Below are 19,633 nucleotides of genomic sequence, written 5' to 3'. Positions count from 1 at the left end.
GTTTGAGCGTTTATTACAATGACACCCTTTTTGTGCATAGATATAAGCGCCTCAGCTTAGACTTTGATCCTAGATAGTGCAATGACTAACTCAGAATGGAGACCTCTATATTTATCATTATTCGCCCTCGCATCATGAAGCTGGTGCCCGACTAAGGCCATATTTTCCTGGAGGGTATCCCTCTGAGAGGTTTTCTCTCTCATGTGTTGTTTGAGTTGGAGGACTTCGGAGTCTCTGGCTCGGAGCTCCTCCCTAAGCAAGGCACCTTCCTTCTCAAACTGCACGAATCAGATCCAAGATGTCAAAACACTAGGATCTGGCAAACATTCAAACAATAGCAAACGGAAACTAGGTAACCTGTTCAACAAGATGAGCCTTCTCATGCTCATGACGGGTCACCTCAGCCTGAAGCCGGGCGGAAGTCTGATTATAAAGCACCCTGACCAGAAGCCATGAAAAATAAAAGTTAGAAAGACAAAGATCAGGACGATAGGTAGGATTTACAAAAATAGCTGCTCACAAAGCCTAGTCATCTCGCTGAAGAAGAGTGAAGCATTTAGTTGGGGAATTCCCTCGGGAGAAGCTAAAGGCCTTTCAAACGCATCTCTGTCTTCGATAGGCACCCCTACATCGGAAGGTTCTTCATTAGGGGAATCTTGCATTCCCTTAGGAGGTAAGGTCATTCCCTGAGGGGAATCACTCACGACAACAACACCAGCAGGGTCAGTCGAGGCCACCCCTTGTCCCTGCAGGGCTTCAGAACTGGGTTCCTCTGAACCACCTACCGAATGCATCCCAGCTCGAGGGATATTTTGGCCATCGGCCTGCTCGGGGACATCACCCGATACTCCCTCAGTGGACTCTCCAGCTCAAAGTTTTACCACAATGACATCGAGCTCTGGCTTGGGAGCCACCATCTCTACAGCATGCGGGTCGATCAGGTTTTCCCCTCCCTCGGACGCTATCAAGAAATTATTTTCCCCTCGCCTTCAACTCGAGGACTTCCCACTGCTTCTGGAGTTAGGGTTGACGGGTTGTCCTTAGTTTCTTCTACCTTGATCTTCTTGGATTCCGAAGGTTCATTCGACGGTTCTCTTTGTCTTTTTTCTTCCCTTCATCGGGTTCCGAGGTACCCTCTTCACCAAGCGATGTTCCCTTCATAAAGGGGACCTCCCCTAGACCTACACGAATGCAAGAGGTAAGCACAGAGAGTGAGAACGCTATCAGTAGAAATTCAGATTAAAAGGTACAACTGCAACATGGGTGAAGGCTCACCATGGTCCTTGGCTTTCCATCGAGCTTGGGACAGATCACACCACTCTCGCTTAGCATATGGGCAAATCGAGTCCAGTTGGCCTACCCAGCCCGAGAGGTCTGTGAACACGCCAGGGTAAATTGCTACGGCTGCATTATCAGAAGAAATTAAGCTCGTGGAAAGATGTACCTATAAAGAAGCAAGGAGATGCTAGATAACGTATCTACTTACGCTCCATGTTCTACCATTTGGGGAACGACATCCTTTCCACCGGGATCAAATCCGAAGTCCTAACTCGGACTAAGCGGCTCATCCACCCTCCCTTCCTAACTTCTTCAATGTAAGTAAAAAGGGCCCTAGAAGCTCGACAGTGGAGCTTAATCAGACCCCCCACGGAAGAGACGGGGCCTGTACATCCTGATCAGGTGATCGAGGGTGAAGGGCATCTCCTCAATCATGTTCATATAATACCTGATCATGTAGACAATGCGCCAGAATGAAGGGTGAATTTGGCCGAGGGTCACTTGATACCGTTGGCAGAAGTCGAGAATCACGGGGTCTATAGAAGGCAAAGATGGCCCCACCGGCCCAAGGGTAAATGGGTAAGTATGCACATTGAGAAAATCAGCTTTGTATGTCATTATATCCTCCTCCAAAAAAGGGATCTCCACAAGCACCGCATCCCCCTAGCGACAATCAGTCCTCACCCTTTCGATGTCTGTTATTGAGATAATATACTAAGGCACAGGCTCACGATGCCCCAACTTCGAAGAAGGTCTCTCGACCTTGAAATCGTAAGCCGTTGCAAAAAATCCTGGAACGCATTCCTCAACACGAAGGAGGCACTGTCGCTTTGCCTTTAGATGGAAGCGAAGAGGAGGAGGTCACGTTCTCCTGAGAAGCAGAGGCGGAAGTTTTCCCCATTCCTAAAAGATTTCAGAGGAGAAAGGGAAGTTGCGTTTGGAAGAAAGAACAAAAATAAAGGTAGAAGGAACCTTTTTGGGGGCTTGGTGGTGCAGTGAGTTATAAAGAACGAGAGAAGAAGTATTTATATAGGCCCAACACGTGCGTTGAAGGAGGCCAAGGGACAACCAACCGCTGTAATCAATATAAAGGCTTTCAAGGGCTGTGTGTACGCCATCTTTTGGCACCTTATGACTGTCATTATTATGGAAGTACCAGAGGAGCAGGAATTCAAGGTCGTTTCTTATCACTTTCACTCTAAGAAACGCAGGTACTATCTGTATACGGTAAAATCAGAGGGTCTAATTTTCCGTCATTGTGATGCCTCGTAAGCATATTTCACAGGTTCGAGACTACGATCGAGGTTCACCCTCGAGGGCTATCGATGGTCGACCTCGAGGAAGTGCAGACCAATGGCTTTGATGAAAAAGTGGGGAGTTCCCAAGGTGTATAACTAGAGTTGACAAAGTCTAGTGAGCTAAGTTCAGACCCGAATCATGACATCAACTAGCTGTCCCATCTCCATATCTTTGTAATAAATGTATTTGTACTATGTTGGGATTTCCCCTCATATATAAAGGGGATCCTTGTCATTTTGTAGTCACCTATTGCTCAATACTAAATACACAAGAACATTCTCTATGCTCTCTAACATATTCCCTCGATCTCATTGCTTCCATTTATTGCTTGCATTCATTGTGTTCTATTTATTGTTTTTCATTTATTGCTTATCATTTATCATAAAGAGCTACTGATTTAGCTCTCATAGCTGTTAGTCCCCCCTCGATTGCTCTAAGCCGTCCTCCAGACTCGACCTCGAGCCCTCATATACGGCAGCTCGAGGCCCTGACCTTCAGCCGTTTGGTTTGATTATTACCTTATTTTAAGCTATAATCTTGCCTTCAAATCTCTTACTTTACCATCCTTTGCCTTACAACTAGCATAAAGATAGATCACTTATTTTTAGAACTACAAAATCTAATTTAATTGTTATTTCCATTTTCACAATAAATAGAGTATTCGGTACTGATATGGTGGGATTGGGCTGCACTTCGCAGCAGGTGTAATAAAGATGGATTGATATGGTGGAATAAGGGCGAATATGTTGTATACGGTGGGATCGGGTTACACGCCACAACAGGTGGAATAAGGGTGGATTGATACTGTGAAAAAATGGTGAATTATGATATTAATATTGACATATGGTGGGATCGAGTTGCGTGCAACAACATATACATATTATTTACTGTTGATATTGTTACAGTGAAATAAATGAAGATTTTGTGTTGTCTGGTGGGATTGGGTTGCACGCCGCAACAACCTATATATTTTCATTTCTTGAGCTGTGTTGGTTTTCCGGTATTTGTATTAGAACTGTTAAAAATTGGTAATTCTGGATGATGCTGGTTTATTCTTAAGGCTATGATTATTATTTTCAGTTGACTGTTTAATTCTGTTCAGTATTTCTATTATTCTATCATTATTATATATATTGCGTACAGGTTATAGTACAGGTGACCCACCTTAGCCTCGTTACTACTTCATTGAGGTTGGGCTCGGCACTTACCCGTACATGAATCGGTTGTACTAATAGTACTCTCTGAACATTGTGCAGATTTTGGAGTCGGTCTCAACGGCGATTATTTAGCTGTGTATTTACATTCAAACAGCTTTGTATTTATTTCAGACCCTTCTATGTATTACTCTAGAAGCTCGTGCACTAGTGACACTGGTTCAGGAATTTGTAGCAGATGTTTTATGGTTTTAGCTTCCACATTTATATTTTGATTATTGTAGTTAAATCAGTTCTTCTTCATTGATTAATTTTAGACTGTTAAAAAGGATAATTTGTTCTAACGTTGGCTTGCCTAGCAAGTGAAATGTTAGGCGCCATCCCGTTCTCGACGTGGGAAATTCTGAGTCGTGACATGGGTCTAGTTTTTTTTTGTTTTTTTTTATTTTGACCCACATACATCAGAAGGTTTTTTGTAACCCACTAACATGTGTATCTGTATGTAGCGAAATCAGAGAACTTGATTTCTCACTACCAAGCCACTTCGGAAGAATGCCTCGAGACCCCGAGGACGTGAAGCCACGACTGAGTTCCCTCCTTCGGGGCTCGTCGGGGCCCGACTCGAAGAATATGGAGGATGAGGCTAGAACAAAAGGGGAAGTTTCCTATGCACATGGCTAAGTCTGACAGGGTCGGCCTATCCAGAGCCTACGCTGACGCATCGCATCTAGCCGTCACGTCTCCATACTTTACAATTAATGTCCATGTACTATAGCTGGGTTCACCTCCTATATAAAGGGAACCTGCACCACTTTGTAAAGGGCTGATGTTGCTCCAACTATTTCTCCACAAGATCAATAATATCTCTCTCTCTTCTCTCTAACTCGCTTGCTCTCACTGGCTCGAGGACACTTTAGCATTTTTCGCTTTCTTACTTGTTCTCTATTTATCACTTGTCCTTGTCCATATAGAGCTTTGTTTGATCATAATCTAGCTATTATCCCATTCCCATCTATCCCCGATAGCTTGAGCTCGACCCGGATATCGACCCCGAGGTCCCCCATTGACCAGTCCTATACCCGGGCAGCAGGCCTCTCGGTTTGATTACTATCTCGTTTTAGCTTGCATTTCATCATTAAACTTCATATTCCTAGCATCATCTGCTCTAACAACTAGCATAAAAATAGATCACGTATTTTTAGAATCCCATTTACAAATTTAATTGTTGTTACCATTTTCACAGTAAACAGTTTGGTGCCCACCGTGGGCTAAAAATAATAGTGATTATTTTCTTGCTGGTTTCATTGCACAAACACAAGTTACCTTTCACACTTTTTCTTGTCCAAGATCTCTTGATTAGGTCAAAATGTCTGGCTCAGTAAACAGAATCGAGAACGATAACCTCGAAAACCATGGGGAAAAAGGTGTGGCTATCCCGGCTGCTGGAGCGGCGCCACAGAATCCTGATAACATGCTCGGACCGATTCTAGCGGATGCGGATTCACAGTACGCACAACAAGTTGATGAAACATCCCACACCGACATGAGCATACGACACAGCGACCGATAGGAAGCCCAAAAAACCCCAGCCCGGGAAGAACAAGAAGTTAGTCTTCATGTTATTTTTGAATGTGGCAGGGACAACAGTTGGCCATTGCTCAGTTGCAAAGCCATCCGAAGACTCCCAGCACAACAGCGCCGGAAACAGCTCCCCCCCGCCGAGCAAGTGCTTGAAAGATCAAGCAATAATAGGTCCATAGCCGACCCTGCCATAGTAAAGATGCTTGAGGACTTTACCAGAAGGATCGAATTGGGTGAGAAAATGATAGCGGCCAACGATAAAAAAGTCAAGACCTACAATTCTAGGATCGATCAGATCCCGGGAGCACCTCCGGTCCTGAAAGGTGTATATTCGAGAAAGTTCATGCAACGGCCATTCCCAGAGGAAGAGGCTTCGAAACCCATCCCAAAGAAGTTCAGAATGCCAGAACTCCCAAAATACAATGGGACCTCAGATCCCAACGAACATATCACTGCCTACCCGTGCGCGGTGAAGGGCACCGACATAAAGAATGATGAGATCAAGTCAGCCTTGCTGAAGAAATTTGGAGAAACGCTCTCGAAGGGGGCCATGATGTGGTACCACAACCTGGCTCCCACCTCCATATATTCATTCGCCATGTTGGAAGACTCCTTCGTAAGGGCGCACACGGGTGCCATCAAGGTAGCAACAAGGCAGTCCGACGTATTCAAGATTAAGCAAAGGGAGAACGAAATGCTGCGAGAATTCGTGTCTTGTTTTCAGACATAACGAATGGAGCTCCCCCCAGTCTCCGATGATTCGGCAGTGCATGCCTTCACTCAAGGCCTGAATGAATGAAGCTCGATGGCATCAAGGCAACTGAAAGAGAATCTGATCGAGTATCCCGCCGTAACCTGGTCGGACGTCCACAACCGATACCAGTCAAAGATCAGGGTCGGGGACGACCAGCTGGGAGCCCCTTCGGGCTCAGTATACCCGAGCAGGCTCTTGGCGAAGGAGTTAAGATAGAATAAAGAAAGGTACGAGACATACCCCGATGATAGGAGAAATGCTCCAAAGCGCAATCCGCCCCGTAATGGCCGATTAGTAAACCAAGGATTGAACCCTCGGGGACCCCTCAATAGGGGTGGCTTTGACAGGTACGCAGGGGCAACATGGGCACCCCGCCTATCAGAGTATAGCTTCAACGTCGATGTGTCAGACATCGTGTCCGCCATTAGCAAAACTAGAGATGCCAGATGGCCCAGATCAGTACATTCGGATCCTTCCCACAGGAACTACAATTTTATTTGCGAGTTTCACAACTCGCACAGGCACCGAACCGAAGATTGCAGGCAGCTCCGAGAGGAAGTGGCCCGATTGCTCGATAACGGGCACCTTCGAGAATTTCTCAGCAATCAGGCTAAAAATCAATCGCAAAAAGGAGAAATAGCCAAAAGGAAAAAAGTAGACGAGCCCCAACACGTCATCCACACAATATTTTCTCCCTAGATGCATTCAAATAAAGGACCACTTAGCAACTGCCGAATAAAGCGCCAGAACTCAAGATGCGCCGTAGCCACCAAGGTATAATCGCCTATCCCTCTTTCCATCTTCTACTTCATGATAACTCTTGTATAGGTCCATGACCAAAGTAATCAGGATGACACTCTAGCTCGGATGCTCAGTTAGCTTCTCAGAATACCTCTATCAGAAACTTGGAGGTGCAGTTAGGCCAAATCTCACAGTCTTTAAATACTCACCCTAAGGGTTCTCTACCAAGTGATACGGTAGTAAACCCGAAGTGTGGGAACAATCATATTATGGAGGTAACAACAAGAAGTGGGAGAGGCGATGATGTGCATGCCTCCAAACAAGAGCAAATTGTGGATGATGATATTGAGTTGCAAGAAGATGAAGTCCCTTTGGTAGTTGAAAATGTGATTGGTGAAAGTGTGAAGGAAGAAGTGAGGATTAATATTCAAGATGTCGAGGTGGAAACTCAAAATGATGTGAACCCGTCTAGGGAACACAAAATAGACATGTCGGAGCCAATAGTGCTTAAAGCCAAGGCTCTTTTGCCAAGGCCACCTCCACCTTATTCTCAAGGGCTTGTAAAGCAGAAAAACAAGAATCAGTTCAAAAAGTTCATTGACATGATGAAGAGCTTATCCATCAATGTGCCTTTAGTGGAGGCTCTTGAACAAATGTCGGGATATGCTAAATTCATGAAGGACTTGGTTATAAAGAAGCAATCTATGGATTGTGAAACTATAAAGATGACTCATCAAGTTAGTGCAATAGTGCATTCAATGGCCCCGAAGCTTGAAGATCCCGGTGCTTTCATCATTCCTTGCACCATTGGGAGTGCGGATTTTGCTAAAGCTCTGGGGGCTAGTATCAATTTGATGCCTTATTCCGTTTTCAAGACTTTGGGTATCGGGCAGCCGAGGCCGACTTCTATGAGATTACAAATGGCAGATAGAACGATGAAGAGACCATTTGGTATTATTGATGATGTGCTTGTCCGGGTGGACAAATTTATCTTGCTAGCTGACTTTGTGATTTTGGATTGTGAAGTAGATTATGAAGTTCCTATCATTTTGGGGAGACCTTTCCTTTCTACGGGGAAGGACTTGGTTGATGTGGAAGCAGGAGAACTCACCTTCCGGGTGGGTGACGAGAAAGTGATCTTTCATGTGTGCAAATCAATGAAGCAGCCCAACACCACCGAGGTGTACTCTTTTGTGGACCTCGTCATAGCAGTGATAATTGATGACACCAGTGCAATGATCAATGTGGAGGACCCATTGGAGGCCGTACTATTGAATCTTGATGTCAATGAGGATGCAAGCCGGGTGGAGTGCGTGAATGCTTTACATGGAATAGGCTCTTATTCTTATGAACCTAGGAAATTGTCTTTGGATCTCGAGAATAGAAAGACTCCACCAACTAAACCTTCAATTGAGGAGCCCCCGATGTTGGAGTTGAAACCACTGCCTCCACACCTCAGGTATGAGTTCTTAGGCTCAAACTCTAATTTGCCAGTTATTCTTTCTTCTTGCCTTACTAACATGCAGGTTGATGCCACACTAGCGGTACTTCAAAAGTGGAAAAGGTAATTGGATGGACTTTAGATGATATTAGGGGAATAAGCCCCGCATTCTGTATGCACAAAATTATTCTGGAAGATGATGCGAAGCCCTCCTTGGAGAATCAAAGGAGGTTGAACGAGGCAATGCAAGAAGTTGTGAAAAAGGAGGTGATCAAGTGGTTGGATGCCAGGGTTGTGTACCCCATCTCTGATAGCTCTTGTACTTCGCCGGTGTAATGTATACCGAAGAAGGGTGGCATGACCATGGTTACAAATTCACAAAATGAGTTGATTCCTTCAAGAACCGTCACCAGTTGGAGGGTATGCATGGACTACCACAAGTCGAATAAAGTGACCCGCAAGGATCACTTTCCTTTGCCTTTCCTTGACCAAATGTTAGACCGACTTGCTGGGCGTGCCTTCTATTGCTTCTTGAATGGATATTCTGGGTACAACCAAATCTTGATTGCTCCAAAAGATTAGGAGAAGACCACATTCACTTGTCTGTATGGCACTTTTGCCTTTTCTAGGATACCTTTTGGGTTGTGTAATGCATCGGCTACATTTCAGCGGTGTATGATGGCCATTTTCACCAATATGGTGGAAGATATTTTGGAGATGTTCATGGACAACTTTAGTGTTGTGGGAGACTCATTTGATGGATGCTTGAAGAATCTTGATAGAGTTTTGGCCCGTTGTGAAGAAACCAATCTTATCCTTAATTGGGAAAAATGCCACTTTATGGTGGAAGAAGGAATAGTTCTTGGGCATAAAATTTCAAAGCATGGCATTGAGGTGGACAAAGCAAAGATCGAAGTGATTTCAAGGCTCCCTCCCCTACATCCGTCAAGGGAGTTCGAAGTTTTCTTGGGCATGCGGGGTTCTACCGGAGATTTATCAAAGACGTTTTGAAGGTAGTGAATTCCTTGTGCAAGTTGTTAGAAAAAGATGCTAAATTCGTGTTTGATGACAAGTGTATGCAAGCCTTTGAACTTCTCAAGCATAAATTGACCACCACTCCTATCATTACCATGCTTAATTGGAGCTTACCCTTTGAGCTCATGTGTGATGCAAGCAATGTTGCGGTTGGGGCGGTTTTGAGTCAAAAAGTGAACAAAATATTTCACCCGGTGTACTATGCGAGCAAGACAATGAATGATGCTCAAGTGAACTACACGGTGACCGAGAAAGAACATTTGGCTATTGTGTTTGCTATGGAAAAATTCCGGTCGTATCTTATGGGTGCTAAGGTTATTATTCATACCGACCATGCTACACTCCGATACTTGATGATAAAGAAGGATTCCAAAGCTAGACTGATGCGATGAGTCTTGTTACTTCAAGAGTTTGATTTGGAGATTGTGGACCGGAAAGGTAGTGAGAACCAAGTGGTGGACCACTTATCTCGCTTGGAGGAGGAGGGGAGGCCTCGTGACGGCCTAGAGATCAATGATTTATTTCCCAATGAATAACTCCTTTCGATGTCGATGAATGATATGCCATGGTTTGCTGATGTTACTAATTTCCTTGTGACTAGTATCATCTTGTGTGAGCTCTCTTCTAACCAAAGGAAGAAGCCCAAGCGGGATAGTTTGGACTTCTATTGGGATGAGCCATACTTGTTCAAGATTTGCATGGATGGTGTGATCCGAAGGTGTGTCCCGGAGGAAGAGCAATTGAGTATCTTGGAGGTTTGTCATTCCTCTTCCTATGGTGGTCATCATGGCGGGGCGAGGACGACTTCTAAAGTTCTTAGTTGTGGGTTTTATTGGCCAACTTTGTTCAAATATGCGGGTGATTTTGTGAAGAGATGTGACGAATGCCAAAGAGCGGGTGGAATTTTAAAGAAAGATGAGATGTCTCTCAATACCATCCTTGAGGTTGATATTTTTGATTTGTGGGACATTGATTTCATAGGCCCATTTGTTAGCTCTTGTGGGAACACTTACATTCTTGTGGCGGTGGACTATGTTTCAAAGTGTGTTGAAGCCATGGCTTTGCCCAACAATGAGGCCCGGACTGTTGTTGCATTTCTCAAGAAAAGCATTTTTACAAGGTTTGGTACTTCACGTGCAATCATAAGTGATGGGGGGTCTCATTTTGCAATAGAACTTTCGACACTTTGCTTTCAAAGTATGGTGTCAATCACAAAGTTTCTACTCCTTATCATCCTCAAGAAACAGGTCAAGTTGAAGTCTCCAACAGGGAAATCAAAAGCATATTGTCAAAACGGTCAATGCAAATAGGACCGATTGGTCAAAGAAGTTGGATGACGCTCTATGGGCTTATAGGACTGCTTACAAGACTCTGTTTGGTATGTCTCCGTATTGGTTGGTGTTTGGGAAAGCTTGCCATCTACCGGTCGAGTTAGAGCACAAGGCCATGCGGGCTTTGAGGAAGCTAAATCTTGAGTGGGATGTTGCAACCAATCTTCGTGTGGAGCAGCTTAATAAACTTGATGAATTCTGATTCCATGCCTACTCCAGTTCATCCTTGTACAAGGACAAGATGAAGTACCTTCATGATAAATATGTTCGTGGAAAGGAGTTTAAAGTATCAACAAATTGCTCTCAAACATTATAAAAACACTGTTCATCTGCCATATTGCTCATAATTCATTATTTGGACTTGTTGATCTTCATTTCATCTCAAATCTGGTAACTTAACTTCATTTTAATTGCTTTAGTTTTGTTATTTTCCTTTATTTTTTTTGTTTTTCTTGTCTTTCATTTTGTTCCTCCCGTAGTTTCTGCATTAGGGTTGTTAAATTATTGATTAGAGTAGACTTAGATAGTTAAAAGCACTGGGCAATCACTTAGAGACCCTACTTAGGTGAAAAATTGTGCTTAAAATCAAAATTCATGAAACCCTAACTTAGTGCCACAGCTGGGCACTCAGTGCGGACCGTGGTCGTGTCTGTGCGGTCCGTAGTGCCCTTGTATGGTTCGCAGTAACATTTTGTGCGGATCGCATTGATGAAAGTCCTAAAAGTGGAACCTTGGGGACTGCGGCCGCACTACATTTTGTGTGGTCCGCACTACCTGGATACAGAGAGTGGTTAGTCTGAACCCCATCTCTGTGCGGACCGCATGGCTTTTTTGTGCGGTCCGCATTGACCCCTGTGTGGCCGCACACCATTTTGTGTGGTCCGCACTATGTGACTTCTGAAAACTGTCTGCAATTTTTCTTTTCTGTTCTGCAACACTAATTTTAACTGCTTCTATTGATACTAACAAACATATTGAATTGTGTTTGCAGACAATGGTGAAACAACGAGGTAAAGGCTCTAAACAACCAGGCAAAGGAGAATCCTCCTGGGGAGGGAAACAGAAGATGATTAGACTGACTAATCAAGCCCGAAAAAATATTAAAAACACAAGGAAATTGATAAAAGCAGCTGATAGAGCCATTGACATGTCGGGAGTGAGTACGAGCCCTCCCGGGAGATCTCTTCAGACTCCGTGCTAGAGTACATACCTGACTGGACGGAGAGGAATAGGTTAAGAGACACACCTCCAGCATCCCCCACTACCCAAACGTCAGTGAATGTTTCTCCTGGGTCATCTAAGGGCTCAGGTGCAGGTAGTAGGGAATTCTCCACCTCTCCCACAACTTCATTATCCGGAGAGGGTGCAGTAGGTGATGAGGAGGAAGTAGGAGGAGAATAAATAGTTGGAGAAGGGGGTGAACCTCAAGTGGGGGTTGTTGCTAGAACTAGGAAACTGGAGGCGTGGCAAGACCAGTTCGTGAGCGAGGTAGCGTATCATAAATTCCGGGAATGGTGGCCGGTGAGGAAGTTGATCCCGGAGAGGAGTTTTGCGGATAGAGACTTGCTACCTCACAATCCCAATGTGAGGAGGTAGTTTCGGGAGAGAATTAACTGGGAATGCTTTTTGGGTGAATGTGTAGATACCAACGAGCACTAGGTCAAGGAATTCTACACCAACGTTACCCACATAAAAAAGGGCACAAAAGTGACCAAGGTGCGGAATCTGAAGGTGTTGTTTGATGGGAAAACAATAAATGACTACCTTGGCTTTGATGAAGAGGATGAAACCCTATACATGGCAAAGATGGAACTGGGCGAGGAAGTCCGTCCCTGGCTGGCATAGTATCTGGCAATCCCAGGTACCACCCCCGACTGGCTGACTGCGGGCGTCAAGATTCTGAGACGTAGTTTGAACTTCAAGGCAAGGGGTGAGAAACTTTTGTATGTAGTAGGTTGGACCCCACGACTCATCACAACTCCCTCCCTCTTCACCGGGCAGTTTTGGTGGCTTCAATTATTGCGGGGTACCCAATCAATGTGGGAAATGTGATGTCGAGGATAATTACAATTGTGGGTGCTGAGAATGACAGAAACTTCCCTTTCCCCAGCTTTTTGACTATGTACTTTCGGGACCTCAAAGTTGAAAAGAGGTCGATTGATATAAAGGTCAAAGTGAAGACCCCATTTTCTTGGTACAACATGCAGGGGGATGATAACCCCAAGAGTAAGAACTTCAAGAGAACAGCTACTGCTCCAACTGGCCAGTTTGAAGGGCCAGTTGTGGTAGTGGCTCCTGCTCAGCCTACCTCCACCTCCACTGATATCCCTCCTGGCCCATCCACCTCAGCAGACCCGGAGATCCCTTCTTTCCGTGCCTATCCAGTGACTACCCACCGACTAAGCCAGGCTCTTCTCATTATTAGCAACTAGATGCAGACTGCATCATCCAAGTTGTCTACCCTCACTACCACAGTAGAGGCTCAGTTGGCACCTCCACCTCCACAGGTCCCCCAGTCCATAGAGGATGCTCTCAAGGAGATTTTAGCCAACCAAAAAAAAATCCTCGACACACAGAAGGTGCTCACAGATGCAGTTGCTTCACACAGCCAGGATCTCAAGGAGCTTGCTAAGGAGCACAAGAAGTTGAGAAAGACGTGGGCTTCCAAAGAGTCCGTAAAGGCGCTGAGGGTTGATGTTGATAGAATGAAGGCGAATCATCTGCCTTTGGACTTATTGCTATAGAATCAAGTACCATCAGCTCATCCTCAGCCCGAGAAGTCCTAGAGGCCTCCCAAGAGGAAGAGGATGATCCCCAGAGCGGACGATGCAGTCATCCAGTTGGCAGACCCACCAGAGGCCTCCTCCAATCAGCCACAGGATGCACCTCAGGAGCCTGTCCAGGCCCAGGTCCCAGCAGCACAATAGCAGGCCACAGTGAACTAGTCTGAGGTTCCCGAGCACAGTGAGGACCCAGGGACCACTCAATAGCCCATGCAGACAGACAGGCCATAGGGAGTCCCTATATCCTTTTTCCCTTTCTCTTTTTGGTGCTTTATTTAGTTTAGTTGGCATTGGGGAAAATGTCAGCTTTCATTTGAGGGGGTAGGCCCTACTTTTATGGATTCATTCGAATGATTGTATATATATTTGATACTTTTTATGCCTTTTTTATCTTTTCATCTTTGGGTTGTATATAATTTTAACATTTCGTTACATTTATCGCACTTTTATTTTACTTTGGGTCTGTATATAAAGTTATGCTACATTGTACATATTCATCCCATCTATTGTATATTCGACAATTCCCCTCTTGTATATATTCATTTTACTTTCCCCAACTTTTTGTTCTTAGCTTCTTATTTATGATTCATAGCTTCTTGTTTTGAAAGTTTGCAATAAGCCTTTGGTTTTCTTAATGCCGCGGTTCTTTCCAAAGGTAGAGTTTTGTGTGAACCGGGTGGCTCTTCCCAATGATGGATGGCATGACAACCTTCTTAAGGGTTTGAGTCCGTTTTTCTTTTTTGTTTTTAGTAGTTAGTAGTTAAGGGTGCCTCAATCAAAGCTTTACTTGGGCCTAGCACATTTGCCTTTGATCTTATGGTCAAAAAAAATGTTGTGTTTAGGATGGTGAAAGTCATGACCTTGAGACTCTTGTGTTGACCGATAATCATCAAGTGGTTTTTCAGGACCAGTGTGTGCTCAAATCTTATCTAAGGTCTTTGTGGGCCCCCGACTCTATGTCTTTAAAGACCCCATAGCTTGTGTGGTGAGTAATTGCATTGCAAGTCCATGTCTCGAGCCATTGGTCTAGAACTTGCCCTGAATGTTTGTTAAGGCGAAATCCTAAGTGAATTTTGACTTGAGACATGATTATAAGCTCTCCTTTGTCCAAATGATAGCTTGAACACTTCCATAACCTACCAATGATAAGATCCCTAGTCAAACCTTTTGAGTCTTAGACCTTTTCCCTTCAAGACCCATAATACAAACCTATACCTGTTCTAAAAGATACCCTCTCTTGGCACCCGATCTTTCCTTTAGCACATGGCAAAAACATAAGCTTGAGGGGAGAGACGAGGATTGCAACAAAGTGGTAAAAAGGCACAAAAATGAAGAAAAGAAAAGGCAATGAAAAATAAAGAAAAGTAAAAAGATAAAAAGAATGTTCAATGTGAAAAAGAATAAAAAGGGACTCAAGAAAAGCAATGAATGAAAGGTGTGGAAAGTTGAAAAAAAGGAGAAAAGGTTTGAAATGTATAAGAAAGCGTGACAGTGTGTCTCTCTAACCCCTTAGAAAGAAGTGAAATGACTCAAATAGTCAAGTGAATGTGTGCCAAATAAAACAAAAGAAGTACTGAAGGGAAGATGGAACCTACTTAGACCAAACATCTCCTACCCTGAACCAAAAGCCTTCACAATGTCTCCACAAAAACCCTATATGATCTTGAGTTGAATAAAGCTTACATTAGTGGTGACTCACATAAGGGGCAAGCATATGGTACTTAGATCCGGACTTGTGACTTTTTCTTGAGAGAGATGAGTGGATTTTCAATAACCTCGTTCTAAGTGCCACTATTCTAAAGGTGAGGTTTGCTGAGGGAGAGTTGAGGATGTGTGAGTTTGGGTTCCACAATGACCAAAGTAATAGAAAGAGTTCTTTGATGTGTTGAGTCAATTCTTGATGCTCTTGTGTCGCACTTAATCCATGGAGTTTCAAAGAGTAAAAGTTGTTAATGATTCATTTGTATTGATGGCAATTGTTAGTCCCAATTGATGCTAGATGAGGTTACTTTAGGACAACTGAAATTTTCTTGGATGTTCTCTTAAGGGGTGAGTCTTATTTTGTTTGCTTGAGGACAAACAAAAGCTTAAGTTTTGGGGAGTTGATAACTAGGGATTTTGATGCATTTTATACTCCTTCTTGCTTATGTTTTGATTAGAAATTCGTACAAAATAGTCCGAAAAGGCTCACAAGTTGGGCTTGATTGCAGGTTTGATCAACAAGGTGACAAGATGTCAAAGATCAACTCAAAAGGAGTGAAACTTGCACAAGTACCAAGACAAGACAAAGCTTAGGCAAAACAGGCCCAATATGGCCGCACACTATTATGTGTGGTCCGCACAAAGAGGTTCAGAGTGGTGGCATTCAGGCAAAAAGGGCAATGCGACCGCACTAGGTTTTGTGCGGTCTGCACTAGGATCAATGCGGCCGCACTCGATTTAGTGCGGTCCGCAGTAAGAAGGATCAGAGTTGCCAACTTTTGAGTTTCAAGTCAATGCGGTCCGCGCTCCATTGCATGCGGACCGCACTAGAAGCCTCCGCGGCCGCAGTCCATTCTCTGTGGTCCGCAATTCTTGAGTTCAGAGAGATGGGTTTTCAAGTGCAGAGCCTTAGTGCGGCCGCACACCATTTTGTGCGGTCCGCACTAGCCCCGCAGGGGTATTTTTGTCCAGATTTTTCAGCTTCGTATAAATAGCTTATTTTCCCATTTTTAGGGTATCAGATAGTTTTTAGTTGTAGCTGCGCTCGTGGGTTCTTTAGCTATTTTGGGCAATTTTATCTACATTTCAACATTGAATCTTATTGTTTATCTTAGTAATTAATTAATATGAGTTGTTCTTCATCTATTTCTTTCTTTTCTTCTACAATTATGAGTAGCTAAACCCATAAGCTAGGGTTGTGGATCAACCGTAGTGTGGGTAATTGATGGGTCTTGTGTTTTAGGGCTAGATTGACTATGGGTGTTTGATATTTGGGCTAATTTCATGTTTAATTGTTGAATTAGTGGTTGCAAACACTAGTTTGTGTTTAGTTGACTTGAGCTCTTCTTGAGAAAGAGAGCTTGAGCCTCTGAATATGGTCCAACAAGGAATTGGGGCGTACTCAAGAGATTGATAGCTCCAGTTAAACCTCGAGAGAGTAATACTCGACTTGAACCTTGATTGCTTGCGCAAATTTGCATACCCAATTGGTCTTGAGAAAGTAAATTCGGGCAAAATCACTCAAACCACCGAGAGGTGTAGAGTGGGTAAAATCGTGCAACAGTTATATCATACTCCCTAAATATGTCAATCATGCCTTAGACTCAAGTATCCGTTAATTGACCACCTAGGCGGAAGTCACTACCCTAGTGCCTTTTAAACCATTTGAGCAACCCGCAATATTTTACTCTTAGTTTATTCTAGTTTAATTCACCATTGTAGTTTGATAAAAGTTGAAGTAAAACAAAAACCCAAAAATGTTTAGAAGTGTAATTTGGAACACGTACACAACCCTAAATTAGATAGATACCCGACTCCAACTTCTAGCTCTCTATGGAAATCGATCCCAACACTAAATCAGGTAAAAGCTACTTCGATCCTCTCTCGCTACTCAATAATAGTGCAGGGTAGGCTTCGATCAACGGGTCAGGCAAAATTATTATAAAAAGACCTTAACGAGAGGAATACAAAGCCTACAAAATGCCTATGAGCAAAAGCGTAAGAGCCATTGTCGCCAACCAAATAAGCCTCCGGGCAGCACACTAAAGGGTCTCAACGACCGAACAAAGTAAGAGCCATTGTCGCTAGCTTGAAAATTGACGACTTGAGGATTAAAATGAGCTCGAATCGTAATCCGATTTGGAGAACGGATCCAAAATAGTTAACTATACAAGCCTCCGGGCCGCATATTAAAAGGTCTCAACGACCAAACATCGTAAGAGCCACTGTTGCTAGCTTGAAAATCGAAAAACACTTGAGGGTCAATTGAAGCTCGAGTCGCAACGCGACTCGGAGACTGGACCCAAAATAGTTGAAAGAACAAACGACCAAGGGCGAGAAATAAAAATCATCGTCATCCGCCCATGCAGGCACGAAAAAACTTGAGGGTCAATTGAAGCTCGAGTCGCAACACGACTCGGAGACTGAACCTAAAATAGTGGAAACAACAAACGCCCGAGGGCGAGAAATAAAAATGATTATCATCCACTTATGTAGGCATAGGAGACTGGAGGTCTGGTAAGCTCGAGTCAAGGCCGGGCTCAATGATTGAGCCTAAGCAGCTGGGCAAAGCATAGAGGCCCCAATGCCTACTTACGACAAAAGTCGCACTTAAAAGCCTCCGGGCATGCCTACTTAGCTCCGGACCCACGAGGTTCCTGTCAAACATCAAAACCAGCCCGCCTGGTCTAAAGCATTGCAGAAAGAGATACGAAAGAGATAAAGCTTCAAGTTTTCCCTTATTTTATATATGCGAAAGGCACGCTCTCCATCTACAAACATGTTCTGCAGATATCAAATACAAAATTGAAAAACGACGAAATCTATGCTCCGCTCCAAAAGGATACGGCCTGGCGGACCCAGATCTTCTCTCCGAGACGTTAGCAAGAAGTAACCGAGCATCGTGCTCGTTCGCCCTTGCATGAGCCAATTCCCTCGAGAGAATGAAGCCCCTAGCGCCGACCTCCTCGAGTACCTCTCTGCGAGATCTATAACGAACATATTCTTCAATCCTCTTCTCACAATCGAGGGCCCGCTTTAACTCAGCCTGGGTGTCAGCAACAACTTTCACATGAATCGCCATCTTCTGATCAGCCTCGGTTTGACTCAACGATAATTCAGCCCGAGCATCGATTATCTCAGCCCTGACCTTTGAGAGATCGGTCTCGAGCTTCGTGATCATATCTGCTAGAATTGAAGCATTGTCACGATCCAAATAGAGTTGGACCTCAAAGGCGGGAACCTTGGCCGAGGCGCTTTTATCCTCTAAAGCTTGAGCTTGCACCTGAGCCCTTAGTTCACCGCAAGCATTCCTGACACGGTCGGCTTTGCCCTTAAGGTATTCCAAGGCCTCCATCTTTTTCTGTAGCTAAGATAGGAAAAAGGGGTTAACCTTAAGAGTCAAAAGGAGCGAAACACGTACTACGAAAGGTTACCTGCTCCGTCAAATAGTTCTCGTGATTCGAACTCTAGTACGCCTCATATCGCTAATGCATCAACTCAACCTCCTTCTCCTCGCTAAGGAGCCCGATGGGCTCACCCTTATCCAGAGCTTTCCGAAGCCAGGCCCCTTGATGGAGCAGCTCAAACCTGAGCCTATCAAAGGCCTGCAAAAAAAAAACTCGATAAAGAAAGGAGGGCGCGAAATACAGAAAAACTGTGCTGAAACTCACCATGAAGTGGAGCCGGCGTACTTCCTCGGTGGCGGAGCACACTCCTGTTGGTCTAGCCCCTCCGGCCCCGGGAGAACCAACTTTGGGCAAAGCATATTCACTCGAGGGAACCACTATCCTGGAATCAGACACTCCGGGAACAGTAGGCTCGGGCGATGCCCCCTCCTCGAAGGTACGGGCCCATTGAGTCCCATTAAAAGATCCACCACACTGTGGGTACAAATCCCATTTATCGCCATCGTCCCTCAGCTCGGAGGCCGATGACTCCTTCCCCTCGTTGGAAGAGCACTGCCTCATCCCAAGGAACCACCTGGTACCTACAGCGGCAAAGACGGTACAAAAGAAAGGGGAAAATGTCATCTCAAATATGCGAAGGCCAAGGCAAAGGCAGCGTGCGCACATACCTTGGTATCTCGCTCCCCATCTGATATGGAATACAGCTCGCCACCTACGCTCGTCGCAGGTTGAATGGGTCACCAACCTCCGGACCTAGCCGGGAAGATCGAGAACTTCGCCCAGCGTCCATGAAGTTGCTTCAAAAAGGAAGAAGCACAATTACTCAACTGATTTTTCGCTATAAGCAAAATCTAAGAAAGCACCAGACACTCGACTCACGTGCGTAATTCCATCACTCGGGAAATGGCATAAGCTCCACAGGATGGTGTTAGCCGTCCGGACCAGAACGGACCAACTGGCCCACTCTTGATCCCCATATTCTTCATCATCGACAATAAAGGGCATGGACGAACGACACCGCAGGGTTAGCAGGCCTCGGTGATGAAAGGACCGATACAGCCTGACGAGGTGACTGAGCGTGAATTCAAGCCCAACCTTCTCCGCAAAGGACCTCATCATCAGCACCAC

Source organism: Nicotiana sylvestris, chromosome 3 (genome assembly GCF_000393655.2).
Source record: "Nicotiana sylvestris chromosome 3, ASM39365v2, whole genome shotgun sequence".
Classification (NCBI taxonomy): domain Eukaryota; kingdom Viridiplantae; phylum Streptophyta; class Magnoliopsida; order Solanales; family Solanaceae; genus Nicotiana; species Nicotiana sylvestris.
The sequence above is the reverse complement of the archived record's forward strand: the minus strand, read 5'-3'. Positions refer to the sequence as shown.